The sequence below is a fragment of the Eschscholzia californica genome, unplaced genomic scaffold (genome assembly GCF_041429995.1).
Source record: "Eschscholzia californica isolate CP2 unplaced genomic scaffold, dmEscCali1.0.p SCAF_1, whole genome shotgun sequence".
Classification (NCBI taxonomy): domain Eukaryota; kingdom Viridiplantae; phylum Streptophyta; class Magnoliopsida; order Ranunculales; family Papaveraceae; genus Eschscholzia; species Eschscholzia californica.
This window is the reverse complement of record NW_028238198.1, coordinates 44,605,869-44,625,000: the sequence shown is the minus strand read 5'-3', so window position 1 is coordinate 44,625,000 and position 19,132 is coordinate 44,605,869. Positions and strand designations below refer to the sequence as shown.

Here is a 19,132-nt window from a genome sequence, read left to right as displayed (position 1 = left end):
GTAGGGGCAGTGGATCAGTTGGTAGAGGTAATACTATTGAGTCAGTTGAACCATCTCAAACCTTCACCCAGACAACTCAAGACTCTCAGATCACACAACAGTCACAGATATCACAAGGGAATCAAAACAAAAAGCAAAAGTTGGCTCCTGTGCGCAGAAGTGGAAGAATTGGTTTCAGAAGCAATCCTGCTCTGAATGGGAAGACATTTGTCATTGATGACTAAATGGGTATGTACTCCAAAACTTGACTAAGTATTTTGTGTAGTTAATGGTTTCTTAATGGTTTCTTGATGGTTTCTTGACTAAATGGGATGTTATGTTACTATGGTCACAATGGTTTCTTTCATGTTAGTATGAGAGATTGGATGTTGATGTTATAACTTTTGAATGCATTTTGATACTAATGTTATAACTTTTGAAGTAATATTGATGTTAGAACTTTTGAATGCATTTTCATATTGTAGTTCATAACATATTCATTTGTTTTGATTTTTCAATACATCTTCAAGCCACATAAATCCAGAGCATGATGGTTTAGTGCATGAAAAAAACTTCTTTCCATAGCTATGAGCTCTGCCACTAGTTCCTAGTTTCATTTCTGCATTACATGAATTTCTAACACATCTAGTAAGCAAAATATGACAATTACTTCCATGATGTTCAAATGAGTTACAGTAGCAGCACTTGGGCATCTTTGACTTGTTCATAAATTCCTCACATAATTCATCCATATGTAGACTTGGTGTTTGCATGCCTTTCCCTCTCAACAAGGATTGTTGCTTGGTGGTTGCCTCATGTTTGGCAATTGCATCTGCCAACCACTCAAACTTTTCACACTTTTCACATCTCACAAACTTTTTCCCTTCATTTTCATGTGAATGTGATATCCCTATATGCATTATACCCTTGCATTGTTGTTTAGGACATGGGCATCCATCCCATGGGCAGTCTCTTGCTTTATGATCATCATCACCACAATAGTAGCATTTTGAGAATGAAGATGACCCATTTGCATTTGCAAGAGCTTCATCTAACCATTGGAATCCATCACATGAAGGAAATTGACATTTTAGGTATTTTTTTCCCTTAACAAGTGTTCCTTCAAATTGCAATAGCATTCTAATACCAGGGCATCCTCTCTTGGAGCACTTAGAGTACATCCAACAACAGGAAATTGCAGAATGTGAAGCTTGATCACACAATTGACATATCTGAAAATTAAGTATAAATTAGGCATTGGTACATCTGTTTGTGCATAATGTTAGTATTTGGGTCAAAAATGGCAGAAAAAATAAAACTTACCAATTGCTTCTTTGATTCCATATTTGTTATTTCTCTCTTAACTCCAATTGATGTTGATGTTGATGTTAGCAGACTCCTAACTTGAAGAAAAAAAAACACAATTTACTTGTTCAAATTAGATGATGAGATTGAGGTATGAATAAGAGGGAAGAAGAGTATTTAAAAGATTTGGGAAAAAACGGTATCATTTGTGAGTAATCTGGATCGTTCATTTGGACGATCCAGATCAATTTCAAAAAACGGTCACATGACGTCAGCAGACGACCGTTAACTCGTCAGCGTGACGCCGTTAGCGTTTTTGAATTAAAACGGTAGTTAGTTTTCGTAGACGGTCAACGCGGTCAACTGTTAGTCCGTGACCCAAAGGCTATAACGGACAAACTTGTGACCTAAACACTAATGCCGGTACTTATCCTTGACCCAAACGCTAAATATCCCTTGATTAAATCAAACGAAGTTTTATTCAATAAACTAAGCTCCCTTAACAATGAACATAAAAGGCCTATTTATAAGCTTGAAACCCTAAAATAATAGAAGTCTAAAGATACTAAAACTCTAAAATATCTACAATCTAGAAACTACTAAAAACTAAGAAAACAACCAAAATTGGAAGATACTAAAACTCTAAAATATCTACAATCTAGAAACTACTAAAAACTAAGAAAACAACCAAAATTGGGAAACTGCTAAAAACTAAGAAATCTTCTCTAAAGCAACTAATATTCTAAAACTACTAAAACTAAGAAAATATAGAATTCAGAAACTACAAAAAATAAAAAATCTTCATCTAGGTCATCCAATCCCTGACTTGTCAGGTACCCACTTAGGATAAAATTCTAATGTTATTTTGCCAGCTGCATCATCCTCCTCGGGTTGGACAGAATTCGACCTCGAATTTGAATCGTCCTCGTCTGAATCATCTCTAGAATATGTTAATAAGTCTTTGACATTAAAAACATCTGAGGAGTGCATATGACTTGGAAATTTCAAACGATAAGCATTCGGATTAATTTTTTCAGGTATATCTAGCGGTCTGATATTCGTTGCTGATAACTTGTTATATTCGCCCACCAGAATCTATCTTTGGTTAAAACGACCTGAACATATTGGCCCTCATCATACTCCACGTGTTCCTCTAGACCCACCCTATAATGACCTATATTCGGTAAAGTCCCACTAGGATATTGATTTATTTGATGTTGGACATCTTTTATCGGTGGTAAACCGTCAGACAGATCTGTAGGCAAAACATTTGTGATCTCTTTCAATGTTGGGGAAACAGAAAATGGAATCACCTCGTCCACAATACTACTTTCCTTACCAATCATCAAATATTCAACATCAGTTTGTTCAACCTACTCAATGAACAACCCATAAGATAACAAATTTGAAGTGTCAGCTTTGTTAGTTGTAGGAGAAATCTTTTACTAGGTAGCAACACAATTTTCTTCTTGTCGAATTGAAAACTATAAGTGTTCTTTCTTTGCTGCACTTGCTGTGATTTTTGATACATTAAATTGGTGTAGTTATTTGGAAGAAAATTTGCATGCATATATTTCTTCATCTTCTCCCACGAAGTTATCTTTGATTCCCTGTTCTGGACCGCATTAACTTGTGTTACTGCCACCATGCAGCATCCTTGTCACGAAGTCTAGTAGCCACAAGAAAAACCTGTTTATCCTGAGGTATCCCCTTAAACTCTAGAATATCGTCAACCACAGTTAGCCACTCGAGGAATTCTTTAGGTTGATCACGCCCTCTGAATTTCGAGATATCAATCCTCAATCCCGTTTCCCATCTCTGAGAACCATGATTGGTTTTGTTCCTTCTTCACCGAACTTACCTAGCAAAAGGATTATCAAAATCATCTTCAGTAGATTCATCATCCCTTACTAGGGGTGGGAATCGGACGGGCTCGGGCTTCAAAGTGCCGGGCTCGGGCTTCAAAGTGCCGGGCTCGGGCGGATCGGGCTCGGATAAGCCGAGCCCGAGGTAGGAAGTCGGGCGGATCGGGCCGGACGAAACACGCCATCTAAGTGTCCGTAGCCCGTCCGAGCCCGGCTGCCCGAGCGGGTTCCAACGGGCTCGGGCTCGGGCCGGGCGGGCTCGGGTTATTTTTATTAAAAAAATATAATTAAACTATCAATGAATAAGTTTGCTCAAGTGAAGCCTAGTAACAAATCACCTAAGGAATAAGTTTAAAAGTTTGGGGTCAGTGCTAAAAGCATTATAAATCTCTGTTATGAATATTCCTAAGAGGCTAAGATAAACCATCAATGAATAAGTTTGCTCAAGTGAAGCCTAGTCACAAATCACCTAAGGAATAAGTTGAAAAGTTTGGGGTCAGTGCTAAAAGCATTATAAATCTCTGTTATGAATAAGTTTGCTCAAGTGAAATCACCTAGTAACTAATAACTGTTTGATGCAATCATTGTATAGTTCTTTTGTAGCTCTGTTATGAATATTCCTAAGAAGCTAAGATAAACCCAAGCATCATAAATCTCGCCAAATTTTTATAGTTAATGACCCAGATTATCAGCCATGAATATTCAAGGAAAATGTTGATTGAATACTCTTGAGCACCCCGAGAGAATGTAAGATGCAACCGCAAAGAGAGAGGGAAGCAGAGAGAGAGAGACTGCGGAGAGAGGGAGGCAGAAAGAGAGGGAGGCAGAGAGAGAGAGACGCAGAGAGAGAGGCATATTAGGTTAGATTTAGGGTTTTAGTTTTTGGGGGAGGTTATTTATAAGAGAATAAGGGCTCCAAGTTGTTTAGATCCAACGGTTGAGGTCTCTCAACCGTTGGATCTAAACAATTCACGCGGATCGGGGACGTAGGGTTGCCGGGGTAATTTTTCAATCGGGCTCGGGTAGCGGGCGGACACTATCGGGCTCGGACTCGGACGGGCTTTTCGGGCCGGGACTCGGATTTGAGAGCCTGTCCGAATCCCGTCCCTATAAACCCGAGCCATCGGGCCAGGTAAGCCCGGCTCGGGTTGGCTTCGGTCATCGGTCTCTCACGGTTCGGGCCGGATCGCGGGGTTCCGGACCGTTTTCCCAGCCCTATCCCTTACCGAGTGACGATTTGGTGAAGTCAGTTTCCTTTGATGAACAATGTAGGCATCTAACCGATGCGTTAATTCTTTCATCATTCGAGTCACCTGTTGTCGCGATTCGTCAACACCGTCTAATCGTTTTTTTTTTTAATTGTTCAGCGTGTGCCTTGAACCATTGACCTCTAGGTGGAAGATTACACCGTCTAATCGTTGATTTATAGCTTCAGCTCTTTCATTAACAATATCCATGGGGTCCTCCCTACCCCTAGCAGGTTGTCTTCTCGGTAACATTGTTAAAGATCGACGCAAGCTCTGCTACCAACTGATGCAACGCGTAGTAGGCAAGAGATTAAAAGTATAGAGATCGCTCCTTTATGATTGATTAGATCAAACGAAATTTTATTCAATAAACAAAGCTCCCTTAACAATGAACATAAAAGGCCTATTTATAGGCTTGAAACCCTAAAGTAATAGAAGTCTTAAAATACTAAAACTCTAAAATATCTAAAATCTAGAAACTACTAAAAACTAAGAAAACAACCAGAATTGGGAAACTGCTAAGAACTAAGAAATCTTCTCTAAAGCAACTAATATTCTGAAACTACTAAAACTAAGAAAATATAGAATTCGGAAACTACTAAAAATAGAAAATCTTCCTCTGGGTCATCTAATCCCTAACTTGTCACTGCCCCACTTAGCATAAAATTTTAATGTTATTTTGTCAGCTGCATCAGAAAACCTTTACCTATCTGAAAGACCCGTCTTTTAAGCTCGCAATAAAGACCCATACATATTATTAGCTATAAAGGCCAACACATCACACCCCGTGTAATCCAACATGTCTTGTGTACGCCTCGTAATGTTTCAAACCATTGTTTTAAATCTCGCATTTACTAGATACAAAGGTCGAGAAACTAGTGGTTTTTTAATGTTGGTAGTTGGATTTAAGGTGACCAAAGGGGTCAATGTAAATAACTAGTGTTTTAATTTAAGAAATTAGTGTTGGAGACATAAAAGTTCTTAAAAATTCGTGTTTGGTGCATTTTTTTACTTGAGTTAACTAACATTAAAGTTTAGATCTCATTACTTTTTGAATGATAAAGTTTGTCAAAGTTAATCCATGAGTCCATGGGTATAAGGCCCAAAATAACGTTGAAAAAGGGTTTAGGGTCCAATCTTCCCAAAAATAGGTTTTTAGTCCTTTTGCACTTTAGACCAAAAATCCTTAGTATATTAAACAATATAGCATCCCTGTCCCAAACGGAATTCCCGTGAATTTTTTAATGTGGGGCCAGACGAAATTTTAAACGGCATTTTGTACCGTGATTTTTAGTTTTAAAAAGGAAACAAAATCATCGATTTTCTCTCTCGTCGAATCTTTTTTGGAAACGAAATCAATTTGCGTGATTCGGGGGATTAAATAAGAAATAACATATATTTTCAAATCAATTTTCTCTCTTTACAGATTTGGAAACCAAATCAATTTTCTCTCACTTAACTTTCAGATTTGGAAAGAGTATATTTTCTGGGATCAATTTAGCGTGATTTGGGGGTTAATATACAAAACGTATATATCACTTTCTCTCACTTAACTTTCAGATTTGGAAAGAGTATATTTCTCTGTGATCAATTTAGCGTGATTTGGGGGGTTAATATACATAACGTATATATCATTTTCTTTCATTCAATTTTCGTTTTTACTTATACATAACCAAACATCCCTTACAAATTATGAAACATGTTCATAAATTATGTACAATCTACGAACATTATAGCATCATTTATTTTTGTTTTTACTCATACATAACCACACATCAAATACAGATTATGAAATAAGTTCGTAAATTATGTGTTATTTATTACGAGGAAACCATCATTTGTCATGTATATAACGTAATTTATCCAATATTTCACATTGTTTATAGCAGAAATTAATGTTTTTACACAGGTACGCTGCAGTATCTTCTCAACTATCTGAGGCATTCAACAAACAAACAGAATCTTCTCTGATGGAAACTTAATCATCTTTTATGAAATTGAAATCATGCCCTGTGTTTATACTATATTGTCGAAGAGCATATCGAAATACTTTTGCACCAGCAGGAAACAACTGACCAGTTTCAGTAAATATTTAATCCCAACCATCAGATTTTAGTTTCGTAATCTTACTTAGATTTGATGATTCTATAGGAAATTCCATCTGTAAAATTAAATCTACTCACAGAAATACACATACATTAATCAACAAAACATATAATGTACTATAAACGACATGTAAAGTTTCATAAATTATGTATAATGTTTGTCAAACTTCATCAGGTTTTGGAGACTAACAGATCTTTAGTCTGAATAACATGGCCCCTGTTTGTGAAAATAGTATGCGTAATTTTTCATAAATTATATATAATGTTAAAACAATTACACGATGTTTTTGATATTAGTGTTAAAGCACATATAATTGTTCACAAAATACACATTGTTTACAATCTGTTATAAAAAATTTGTACGGAAGATATATGAGTCATGTACTGGAAAATATGCAAAATTTACTATAAATTACAGATAGTGTACATTCTGTTATGAAAAACCGTACAGAATAATATCTGATTCATAAATGGTACGTATACAGAGATCTGATATGAAGGAATATCAGAAAATCAACATCGTTAACTTAAATCTAATGAAAAATGAAATGATAATTGGATACAAACATAATATAATCGAATATAATGAATTAGTATACAAGGATTAAACATTAAGATCATAAACCGGTAATGAAGATCTTAGAGGGAGAAAATAATGAATAAGGATGAATTTTTTAAAAGATGATACAGAGATGAAAACTATTTTTAATGAAAATCGGAAATATCTTTAAAGATGATGATGAAAAACAGTTAATAGAAAGATTTAGCTTATTACCTTAAGATGAGATGCAACTTTTGATCGTATATAAGAGTACGAACTGAAGAAATAGAAATAGAGATTGCAGTTGGTGTATTAGATTAGAATGAGATCCCATGCTTCTGTGATGAAAAACGAGATTGAATATAGGTTTCGATTTTAGGAAGATCAATAAATTAGTTTCCGTTTTGAAGATGAACGAAGATAATGTTTACTGTTATTAGAAGGGTTATTTCCCTAATAGCCCCCAACTTTGTGACCGGTTTCCTGCCTAGCCCCCTACTTTATCAAAAATACTCAGAATGCCCCTTTTTTCAGATTCCGTTATAACACCGTTAACTAGTCATCACTTCTCTCTCATCTACTATTTTTAATCAAGTTGCTCATAATAAAGAAATGGAAGAAAACTTACATAATAAAAAAAAACTTGATTAATATTCAAAAGAAATACAACTTTTACTACATCAATCTATAAACTACAATTACAATGAAATATTACATATTATTTCTCTCTCTACCTGATCAAAGCAAGAATAAAAACAAGCCGATCAAAGGAAGAGAAGAGAAAAAGATTTCTCTTTTACATATATATATAATATAATATTGTCACTAACAAAGGAAAAAATTACAACTTTTAATTTAACCCTAATTTAAACTCAAAGGTTGTCTCTGCAAATGTCAAAAACTCATTGCAGTAAACCAATTGAGAATATTGATTACAAAAAAAAAAACTAAGAAAGAATTGCTTCCCAATCAAAATCCCAAGATGGGTATTTCTTCAATCCAAAGTTAACTGATTCGTCCCATGAAGGTTCTGTAAAATCAGGAAACTTGATTTCAGATTCAGGTGAAGAAGAACCTGCAGATCCATCACTTTCCAAAAACAACAGTGATGATGATGGTGATGATGATGATAAATTATCAACCTTTGAACAAATCTTTTCCTCCTCAGATGTTAATGATGAAGAAGAACCCTGAAAACCCATTTCTTCCGTAACCGGCTTTAATGGCAATTTTGATGAAGAACCCACTTTAGAAACCCCATTTTTGACAGAGGGTTTCTGTAATTTCTCCTGTTTCTTTTGAGCTAAACTTTGACAAATTGCTTGAAGCTTTGAATCAACAAGTGAATTTAAAGTGGGTTTTTTACTAGATCCAATTTCATTATCTGATCCAACATTTGAAATTTGGTGTCGCAGATTTGGGAAATTTAACCTAGCAAAATCACCTCTGAGCTTATAAGCAGCTCTATCATAAGCTAAAGCTGCATCTTCAGCAGTATCAAAAGTGCCAAGCCATAACCGGGTACGGTTCTTAGGTAAACGGATCTCAGCTACCCATTTTCCCCAATGCCTTTGTCTTACCCCTCTATAAAGCTTTGTGGGTTTTTGAATTGAAGAACCCGTTTGCTTCATGGGGATAGATTTAGGGCTTAGGTAATTACTACAGGATCTCTGATTTTGTTGTTGTTGTTGGTGATGATTAATTAGGGTTTGATGGTTTTGGTTCCATGGGTACTGGTTCTGAATTGAACCAGTTCCAGACAAGGCAACCAAGTTTGCTATTTGTTGTTGATGTTGGTTTTGAAGAAGGATTTGGTTTTGAATCTGATCTACCTGAACTTGGGTAAGTTGATTTAACCCAACTAAACCATTAGATTGCTCAAGATCCAAACTTGGATCATAAGAATTCAAAAACCCTGGATAAAACATCTGGGTTGTTGATGTTGAGCAAAAATCTTGGTTATAAAAGTTAGGTTGTGAAGAAATTTGCAGAGAAGGGGGACAAGAAGAAGAAGATAAAGAAAGTGAAGATGGGTTTAGAGAAGAAGAAGAAGAAGAAGAAGAAGAGAGAGAAAATGGAGAAGGGTTTGAAGAAGAAGAAAGAGAAAGTGGAGAAGGGTTTGAAGGGTAAACAGTAGAGGGAGTTGATGAAGAAGCACCTTTAATAAAAGGTTCCAGTGCTTTCATAAGTTCTCCTCTGAAAGGATCTGATCTGCTACAATTACTACTACTACTACTACTGTAAATATCAATAGCTGCTGCCATTAAATTATCACAAAAGAAGAACAGAGAGAATTAATTAAGTACAAATAAAAAGATCTAAATTAAAAATTTCTCTAAAACCAACCTGATTCTTACCAAAATCAAAGAACAGGTTGAAGTTTTTAGAGAGAGAAGAAAGTAAATAAAATAAAATAAAAAAGATATATGTAATTCAAGATGAGATCTACAAATTAAAGAAAAAGTTTTAACTAAAAAATCCAACTTGAGAGATAGAAAAATAAATCTCTCTTAAGTTGATCTATTAAGTTAAGATACAAGATAAAAATTTAACAATTTAAAGATACTGGATCTCTATTCTGATAATCACCTAGCTTTCTTTCAAAAATAAAAGCTTCCAAGTTTGAATTTCTAAAACACTTTTAAAAACCAAACCCAAAATCAAATCTTTAAAAAACAGATAGATGATGACAGAAAGGGATACAAAGAAGCGGGATTATTAGATTGGGGGGTGGGGGCGCTGAGGGAAGAAGATGAAGATCAATCACTCTGAAATTTTAACCTCACAATCTCTCTCTCTCTCTCTCTCTCTCTCTCTCTCTCTCTCTCTCTAAACTCACTCTATTTTGTTATGTTTTACAAACGTTAGGTAAAGCTGTTTATATACACACTATGGGCCTATGGGCTATGGCACTTGGTTTCTCTCTCTAAATTACCAATTTTTCTCTCTGTGCATTTTAAAATAATAATTAATTACAGTAAGATTCCTTAATTAATAAGCACCACTAGTTAATTAAATCCATGTCTCCCTCTCCCTTCAAGTCAACCGTTCTTGCAATGAAAGGCTCTTCATGGGTAGGTGTCCTAATTTTCATGGATGGGATTTATGATGATAATTATTCTAAATTAAAGACAAGAAAATTTAGTCAAAATTCCACTAAATTATTTTGGTTTAGTGAGTAATTAATTTTGTAGACAACTTTTTTTTTTTTTTTTTGATGAGAAATTTTGTAGACAACTTGCAAGAGTTTTTTAAACCACTTGCAACTGTTTTACAACAATTTTAAAACAATTTGCAAGAAGATTGCAAAAAATATTGGATTTTTAAACAAAAAAAATACAAACATTCGAATTTTTAACTAAACAAAATACTACTTTTATACTTTTAACCAAACAAAATATATTTTGTTTTTTTAACATAAAAAGAAATTAAACCGCGCCTTCGGTCCAATTTCTTGTTAAACAAATACTCGACCCTACCCCTGAACTAAACAATGAGAGACAGTGAAAGATAGACAGGAAACAGCAGAAGAGAAAGACGCGTGGAGATGAAGATTAGAGGACAAAAAACAAAAATTTGGACCGACGGGAATGCTACATGTACAAAATCCTTGACATGATGAGTCATTCTCACTAAAAGACAAAAGAAATTCAAAGTGTTTCAAATTTTGACTTTGATCTGGACCGTTCTTTTACCCGTGTGACTCATCGTATCAAGAATCTTGTCAAAGATTCTTTGTACACTTAGCATTTCCCAAATAATGATGTCATGTAGGTGTAATATTGTCGACCAAAGTCTTTATGCCTTGAAGGCTCTTTTTCATAACCCAAAGCGCGACAAAGAAAAATAGAGCAGGTCAAAAAAATCAGGTTTGACTTACCCAAAAAGTGTCATCAGCGAACACGTGCTTCGTGAAAAATGTTGTATATTCTACTGCATGAAAAGTTGCACGCGACATATTTCCCCTCTTATATAAGTATAGTGTAAAACGTAATATTTTCCGTATTCTCATTGCATTCAGACATCATTTACGTCATTTGGTATTTTGCACAAACATAATATCGTACCGAGTATGTTTTGAAATATTTCTTACATAATTTGATGTTATTCGTCTGATATGATTTGTGTGCTTGAGGCATAACTCACACGTACATCGAATGTGCACCAAACATAAAACGAATGTCATGTTAGGGGCCTAGTTTATGTAGTTTTATCCCTCAAAATGTTACATTGTCAGTTTAACAAAAAAAAAAGTTACATTGTCTCCTCCTGTAATCCAACTTTTAACCCTCTCTGAATCTGAATTTTTTTGTCTTGAACTCCATGTTTTGAGTTTTTCTTTGAGATTTTTTTTGTTCAATAGATGTTTTGAGCTGATTACTGTAAACTATGTGACGCATACTAATTTCTTATTAGGGACAGGTTTGTGGATTGTTGTGCAATTTTGGATCTTGAATTTTCTCCCAGTTGATTAATTCCAGTTGCTTAAGATTAGGGTTTCCTTTCAAACGATTGAGTGATTGACAATTGCAATAACATGGCCAAATGGTAATATTTTATTGCTGAGATTTTGTTGACTCTTTTCTTTTTTATCTAAATAAATAATGAAGAAGTGCTCAATACTTACATCCAGGAACAATGTATTAACGTTACCTTAAATATTTTCCAATAGTTTGGTATGTTGTAAATTATATCCCACCATCACACAACAAATATCAGTTGAATTACATAGCATTAAATGGAGCTAATAAACTGCCAATTGATAAAAGAAAATAGAACATGCTACTCTCTACCTGTAAATACTTGTAAATAATATCGTTATTATACGCCCCTTGTTAAGTCATGTGTATTGGTTTAAATATTAAATATTCCATTCTCCACTATCATTAATATAGTTTAATACATCTCTGTTCAAACTACACAATGAAAATAGAGTGAAAGGAAGGTCTAAAAGTTATGTTACTAACCTAAACATACATAAATTATAAAATTATTTAAAAGAAATAATTTTATGTGAACTTCAAATTTCCATTAAATTTTATTTAGAATTTTGTGGGGTTTGATTTAAGTTGACTGAGCAATTAAAAGTTATTATAATTCAACAAACAAAAAAATTAAAAGTTATTGTATTATTGTTGTCAGTTTGTGGAATTATAGTGCTGAAAACATTGTACATGATTCAAGCAAAAAAAAAAATGGTCACATGGGCATTGACATAAATATTTTTGAGTTCCTTCAAAATTTGGGCAACACAAAATCTAAAAGGATCATAAATGAACCATGGTTACGTTTTATTAATCAAACTAGGTATAACCCGTGCCCGTGGGGCACAGGCATGTTCTTTGTAAAATGAATGACAATGCACTAACTAAAGCCACCATATAATTTTTGTTCCTCTATTAATTGTACCGTTCATCTCATAATTGAATCATAGAATAACAAACCGAGCTTACCTACAAGGACTTCGTATATAAATGTTAGGACTACTTAAAATGTCATTTAGTCTCTCACTTTTAACTCTCTCAAGTGTTATTTGTATATGAACCTCAATGATAAGGGCAGAAACCTTTATGAGTTCATAAAGACATATTCCCAGAAAAACATTACTACTCGGCATAAATTATACCTCAAGAAATAATTGTATTCCTATACTGGTTTTCGTATTAAAATTATTTGGACGGCCATTAGTAAAGATATCCAAGATCCCAAACTTTGCTGCCCCTCTCTTGCTACCTGTAAGCATACTAACACAGATGAGAAATCAAGTAAGATAAAACAATAAAAGTTAATGGAAAATGGTGAAATGCCCGGCCGGGATTTTGGTCGGGCAAAGCATCAACACTGAAAGTTAATTACCCGAGTTAGAGTAGAAGGCAAGGAAATTGAAGCAGAGGTAGTTGAAGAGACAGACGTAGTTGCAGAAGAAGCTGATGTAGTCGAGAACGAAGAAAAACCAACATTGTAAGTCATGGTGCCGTCTGGCTCATAAAGACCATAGTTTCTTTCCGAAGTCGGTCCCGGCTTCATGTTTTCATTAAATAAAGCAAACAAATAAATTTCAAGCCTCTGATTAGGTCTCAAAGGAGTTCCTTCATTTGCCATCTGCCTTCTCAACAAGTTTCTATTATAAACCTGTGCAGTTTGTATGGTTGCACCAACTTCATTTGTATCTCCTTTTGAGGGCCACCCAGTCTCAAAAACCCTAACTTCCAAACCTATACAACCCATTCTAGCAATAGCATATATAACTGCATCAACCTGTGCATAAAGCATATTATCATAGTGTAACTTTGTGTATGGATCAACCATTCCTGAATTAGGGTTAAACAGAAAATAGTCTAAAGGTATTTTAGTTGGATCGTCCATGTAAGCAAAATATGGGTAAGCATTGATCCAAATGTGAGTAACCACTGTGACCACATACACATTCACTTTACTTTATATTAGGGATGAAGTCATCAATAATACCACTACTGGAAAGGATAACATATAAAAAATAGTGTTCTTATACTGATTCAAATACCTTTGAAAACTTAAATTTACACTTACAATTTGACTTAAAATATGAAGAGTGCCACAGTGAGGGTTATGACAACAAATTTTCATGGGTAGTACATGAAGAAATAAATCAAAATCTAAGTCGGAGCAAAATGTGAGAACGATGAAAATACGAAGAAAAACCATGTTACATATCATCATTCTGAGCAATAACACAAGATAAAATAGTTTTAAATTTCGCTTCCATGGATTATAGAAAGAAAACATGCTTCATAGAGAAGTATAAAATCCTAATACAAACAGTACAAATTTGATATCTTCGAACAAGCAACAAAGATATGTGGTATAATTCATCCCTTCCAACAATGATAGTTTAAAGTACATAAAATTACCTTATATTGAAATCGCTTGAATCTTGATTTTGTATTGGAATTTTATCAACCTTCCTCTCCAAACTCCTTTGTAAATCTCTCGTGCACATCGAGATCAGATTTGCTAACCGTTGGCCTTTGGCTTGCAAGTACTTTGCCGAAATCTGTTTTCATTATGGGCGGTGGAAGGATGTACAATAAAAACGTTATAAGTTAAGTAGCATTTTAAGGCATTCACTTTCTTATACACAATAATATTACTTTTCGCAGATGCAAAGGGGGCGTTTCCTGTGACATGTTTTTACAAATGTATAGTATCTGCATACATCTAATCTGACAATTCGAGATTAAAATAATAATACAATTTTCCCAATATTCTCTATGGAAATATATACACGATTTTATAAATACGGTAACAGAAAAAAGAATTGGCTAAGCGCAGATTAGTTTTCTGAAAACGTCTTTTTAGATCACATAGCAAACGGGATATATATACACGATTTTATAAATACGGTGACAGAAAAAAAAGAATTGTCTAGGTGCAGATTAGTTTTCTGAAAACGTCATTTTAGATCAGAAAGCAAACGGGTACATGATTTTATAAATAAGGTAACAGAAAAAAAGAATTGTCTAGGCGCAGATTAGTTTTCTGGAAACGTCTTTTTAGATCACAAAGCAAACGAGCTATAACTTTCGAATTGAAAGTCTGATTGGTGAAGCATTCTTGAGTGCTAGGGCATACCTTCGCAACAAGGCCTTTTGCTGCAAGTTCTTGCATAGTTGTCTCTTGTCTGAACTGCTCCTCGTTGTTTTGGCCCACATGTCATTACCGGTTTTAATAAAGAACATGGCATCCTGTGTTTTCCGAAGGTTCCAAGAGAACATCTTTAACCTATTCATGAAAAGAATAATTGTCAACTGCTTTTACGAATAAAATAGTGAAGCGAGTAGGAGTGTTATACTAATGTGAATGAACAATGTCAATCACTTACACAAACGGAGACACCCGAACCTGAGAAGCCCTCTGTCTTGTAACCTAAGTATTCAAAGTCACTCAGTCAAGTTATGAGGTGTATCGCCTTGATGAACAATGCCGAGATTCATGAATTCTTCTGCCATGATGCATTAAAAACAATTAAAAACCATGATCCCTAAACCTCTATATTGAGATTGAAGGCTTCTCTTTAGTCGTAAACCAGATGTGAAAAACCAAGAAGATAACTACAAAAACGAACCTTGGATTATGTTGTTCTCCAGCTTCCAGAGTCCTGTGGTTGTGTGAGAAACCCTAAACCCCTGAACCTGAAATCATTTTTCTGCCATGATAAAACAAAATCCTAATCAATTTCATGTGAAAAACCAAGAAGATAACTACAAAAACGAACCTTGGATTATGTTGTTCTCCAGCTTCCAGAGTCCTGTGGTTGTGTGAGAAATCCTAAACCCCTGAACCTGAAATCATTTTTCTGCCATGATAAAACAAAATCCTAATCAATTTCATGTGAAAAACCAAGAAGATAACTACAAAAACGAACCTTGGATTATGTTGTTCTCCAGCTTCCAGAGTCTTGTGGTTGTGTGAGAAACCCTAAACCCCTGAACCTGAAATCATTTTTCTGCCATGATAAAACAAAATCCTAATCAATTTCATGTGAAAACCCAAGAAGATAACTACAAAAACGAACCTTGGATTATGTTGTTCTCCAGCTTCCAGAGTCCTGTGGTTGTGTGAGAAACCCTAAACCCCTGAACCTGAAATCATTTTTCTGCCATGATAAAACAAAATCCTAATCAATTTCATGAAACTAACCCTAAATCAAAGAAGAAATGAAAGAAGAATGAAACTCGCCTGCCAAGATTGAACCTGAAATAATAATCAATTTGATGAAACCCTATTGAAGGCTTCACTTTGGTCGTAAACCAGAAAACCCAAAAAAGAAATGAAATTTGATTGAAGATTGAAGAGGTGAAGAAATGAAACGCGGGAAGCAGAAGATAATACGGGAAGATACCATAATCAATTTCCGCACGATTTGTAACATCTGATCATCAATTTCTTCATCAATGTTGTAACGCTGGAGAAGTGGAGAATAAGGGGTGAGGAGAGATAACCGACCAGATTAGAGGGTTTAGTCACTTTTTTTGTTTTAGTGGGTCAATAAATCAAGGTGGGTAATAGATCTGAAGGTAAATAATGTATCAAAATTGCATTGGACGACCGGATTTGTCTTTCGGCTTGTCCCAGTCAGCACAAAACATTGTGTTTTGTTATATAGATGTTAATCTCTCTCTTTCTCATTTTTTCTCGCTCTCTCTCTCTCTCTCTCTCTTCCCTTCTCTTTTCTTTTTCTCTTCTTATTCCTTTTCTCTTCTTATTCCTATATTCCTTTTTCTCAGATGAAGGCGAACAGGAACACCCCTTCGTCTTTATAGCAGTAGCAAAACAACATTGTTGTTGCCAAGATGCTAACATAAGGGGAAAATCCTCGTCCGAGTGTTTCGTTGGAAATCCTCCTTGAAATCCCCTTCGTTTTAGACGAAGGGGATTCCAATTAAGAGAATCCTTCCCTTCACCGAAACAATGAGAGCGCGAGAAAGAGAAAACAACAGGGGAGAAGCAGAGAGAGAAAACAAAATAAAAGAAGAGAAGCAAGGAAAGAAAGTAGGATAAAAGAATGAGAGAAAGAAAATAAGAAAGAAGAAGAAAGAAAGAGAGATTGGATGAGAGAGAATGGGAAAAGTAGATAAAAATGAGATAGAGAGACAGAAAGTAAAAGCACAAACAAGCCGATATTTAAACTCAAAAATGGTTTCCTTTATGTCAAATCTAATTGACCGGAGTCTTTTTTCTCCGAAGACTATTTAGGATGCCCCAAAGCCACGACCTATTGATTTATAACATTTGAAATTGATGATTCAAAACATGGTCATCAATTGACTACGATCAGTAAGTCAAGAAAGGACCAAAAGTCCAACGAGTCTACCCATATCAAATCAATAGGGAGGTTGAATCCGAAAGAGGTTTGCCACTCAAGCCCAGAATTGGGGGGTCGCTATGATCGTCCTAGGCGCCTAAGTCCTGCCTTGAATCAAGTACAATCAGGTCTGCCATGGGATTTAAGAGAAGACTATAGGGTCCGAGTAAGTGGGGTCGAGACCTAAATCCCAAAATATGGGGTCAGTAGAAGCATGATTAATAGTTTAATACTTTACCGACCTAATCCCGAAATATGGGACTGGAGAAGCATGATTAATACTTTACCGACTTAATCTCGAAATCCTATCAAATATCCCAACCACTGAGGATCTTAAGTATTCATTAATCTTGGGCTGCAAGATTTTTACGGGATGAAACGTTCCCAACCGACTTTATAAGATCGAAAACACGATATATCATAAACACTAAGTATCCTTGAACAAGGTAACTTCTAAATACAAAAAATATGAGATAATCTCAAAGAGGAATCCTGATATCTTCAGACTACGAAATAATAAATCTAATAGGATAAGGTGGATCTCAGCCACACAATGCAGTCAGCTACAAAGGCCTATAAAAGGTAAGTCACAACTCCATAACACGAGGTCACTCTATACTCAATTATTTAACTGCAAGCACAATCTGACTGTCTTGAGCGTCAGAGAGGTTTCCGAGTCTCTTCTAAGTTTCGTCCCTTAGTTCGCGAAGAGTAGATCGAGATTCAATGCATCAACCTCAACATTCTGACTGATTCTAGAAAGATAAATTTTAACATCAGCAAATTGACCCTGAAAAGAGGGTTGAATTGGTAACCCAAATATCAACTCAATTCCTTGCGGAAGCATATCTTATTACTTTCGAAAGGTGTAATGTCTTCGGAATAAGGTTTAGCTAGTGAGGTTGAACGCCTCAAAGCCGAAGAGTTAGCTACTGAGGTTGAAAGCCTCAAAGCTGAAAAATTGCGAGATCGATAAAATTTAAAAGCTTTACAAACAAGCCTCTCGAAGGCTCGAAAAGAGGCATCGTCCTTGAAAAGAGCTAAAAAGGCTGAAAAGCAGACAACAACCATACCTTTCATGGAACTTATTTTCAACTCTCGCTAGTGCATTCACGCCTCGCAGTGACAACGAAAACAACTTAGAAGTTATAGATCGGTTACTTAGGCAGAGCGAAGGGAGAAAGAAAAAAATGCAGGACCATAACGAAAGTTAAAGACCCCTCGAGAAGGAATTGCTCTAACGACTGAAAATGAAGTAGTGGAAGTCGAACCTAGCCCCGCAATACCAGGGGACCTGTACAATCTCGTATTAAGCGACCTGGTCATGCGTTAAGTACCCAAACTCACTAGGAGGCACGAACAAAAGGACGCGCCAGCAATAACAACAATAGTCCCTCCACCACTGATTCTGAAATACTCAAGGCACCCGACCCAAGAACTTTAAGTGTCATCACTTAGAAAGTTATAATGGCACAAATGATCTAACCATATTCATTCATGACTACGTGTCAGTTATGAGTCTAACGACCACTGACAGGTCAGTATGGTGTTGGTATCCTCAATGGTCTTGATAAGGCAGTTATCTCATGGTACAACTCCCTTGGGGCAGGAACCATCAAATCATTCGACGAACTCGCCTCGGCTTTTTCGCACTGCCTTCCAGGGCAATCACATAATGGATAAAACAGGAGAAGACGTGTTAAAAGTTTTACAGGAAAAGGGGAAATCGTTGGCAAGCTACTGATAGAGGTTCTGACACAAGATGGTCCAAATACCTCACTAGAACTCTGAAGTCATTCGCATAGCCCTGAAAAATAGACTGCGGCAAGACAGCATAATCAGAGAGATGGCTAAAGACGAGCCTCCTACCTCAAAGGGTTTTATCGAAAGAGTGCAATTTGTGGTAAAAACAGAGGAAACATACCAAAAGATGAAGGAAATCACCTAACTCCAAGTGGAAAAGAAACCGTCGAGAAAAAGAAGATTGACGTGCCCACGAGCAGGGCCCATATAAAAGAGTCAGGCCGAAATATAATTTTAAACCCATCTGACCAGTAAGAGAAGGGAAAATTGTAAATCCTTGTGCAAAAGAACAAAATTCAATTGACAAACACAAATCCAGACAAGAAGGACTTCGATCCAAGGGATATGAATGCATGGTGCGCCTTTCACAAAGAATATGGGTACAAAACTGAGAATTGCAGGCAACTCAGAAACCTCATAGAGGATTTAGTGAGGAAAGAACA

General features: G+C 35.6%; 2 long non-coding RNA genes and 1 pseudogene across 5 annotated transcripts; all 3 read right to left on the bottom strand.

Moving 5' to 3' along the window:
- Positions 1–432: 432 nt before the first annotated feature.
- LOC147567076 (uncharacterized) lies at positions 433–1,686 on the bottom strand. The gene is made up of 2 exons (XR_015237549.1): positions 1,303–1,686; positions 433–1,211 (listed from the first exon to the last, which is right to left on the bottom strand). It is a non-coding gene; the product is annotated as an uncharacterized LOC147567076 (long non-coding RNA).
- A 5,985-nt stretch (positions 1,687–7,671) lies between these two features.
- LOC147567075 (ethylene-responsive transcription factor RAP2-4 pseudogene) lies at positions 7,672–9,938 on the bottom strand (annotated as a pseudogene). The gene has a single exon (XR_015230668.1). The product of XR_015230668.1 is annotated as an ethylene-responsive transcription factor RAP2-4 pseudogene (transcript).
- Positions 9,939–12,448: 2,510 nt separating this feature from the next.
- On the bottom strand, positions 12,449–16,029 carry LOC147567074 (uncharacterized). 3 transcript variants are annotated; one of them, XR_015237542.1, is made up of 7 exons: positions 15,761–16,029; positions 15,147–15,227; positions 14,904–15,023; positions 14,654–14,803; positions 13,933–14,075; positions 12,899–13,300; positions 12,449–12,775 (listed from the first exon to the last, which is right to left on the bottom strand). It is a non-coding gene; the product is annotated as an uncharacterized LOC147567074 (long non-coding RNA). The 3 variants fall into 3 exon arrangements; XR_015237546.1 differs by lacking the exon at positions 15,761–16,029 and adding an exon at positions 15,297–15,376; XR_015237543.1 differs by lacking the exon at positions 15,761–16,029 and having other exon boundaries at positions 15,147–15,242.
- Between the last annotated feature and the right edge of the window lie 3,103 nt (positions 16,030–19,132).